This window comes from Penaeus monodon, chromosome 24 (assembly GCF_015228065.2).
Source record: "Penaeus monodon isolate SGIC_2016 chromosome 24, NSTDA_Pmon_1, whole genome shotgun sequence".
Taxonomy (NCBI): domain Eukaryota; kingdom Metazoa; phylum Arthropoda; class Malacostraca; order Decapoda; family Penaeidae; genus Penaeus; species Penaeus monodon.
In genome coordinates, this window is record NC_051409.1 from 10,078,048 (window position 1) to 10,078,937 (window position 890).

Consider the following 890-nt stretch of genomic DNA (forward strand, 5'->3'; position numbering starts at 1 on the left):
GGTACACGGTTCGAGACATTCAGGATAACATTGGTAATACCAACTAGTGCATAAGAAACAAGAGTATATGGTCTGGTAAAAACCTTCAGCAGCCTTGTAGTAGCCACAAATAAGTGCATAAGACAGGTGAAAGCTTCCTTCTTAGACTGAATGGAGCTAGCAGCAAATGTGCTTCACCAGACGATTTTCGATACATTGACTACAGAAAGAAAATCTGCAGAATCTCCCCTGCATCATCGTTTCGGCTGGCAACCTTGATCCAGCAAGTGCTGCAGCTAAGCACTATTCCTTTGGAACCCGCCTAACGGTTCAGGTGTGGATGGGGAATCACTCGCAGCCAGAAGAATGGGGATGAAGGCTGAAAAATAACAATCTCACTCACGCTGAAACAGATCAGCTCATTACCCCTAACTACTAAACAAGGTTTCATGCAGCTGCAATGAGATGGCTGTCATGTCATACGGTTGCAGGAAGCTCAGATGCATTGATTCACTCTCGTCAGATGCAATGGCCAGACTTGAAAGGATGTGGCATCAGACCCAGCACTGCTGGGTGTAGATGAAGATGAAACTGAGTAATTTGAACCAGCCTTGTTTGAATTGGTATTATATAAGCATGAAATGTGACAATATACCAAAGCGGACGCCATCCTAAATTTCTGCTATGCACACAGGATATCTGTAGATTTCCATTATATTGTTTAGGACTATTCTAGAGACGCCCTGAAATGACCAGTTTGTTACTAATAGGATTCAGGCTTGACCTTATTTGGTGCTAATGCTCTTGAACAAATAAGGTTTTATATTTTCTTTTGTACTCAACAGCAGTATGAAGGCTAGATGATTTTAGAAAATGCTGGTTTCTCAATATATTAGGAAAGGTATTGATAG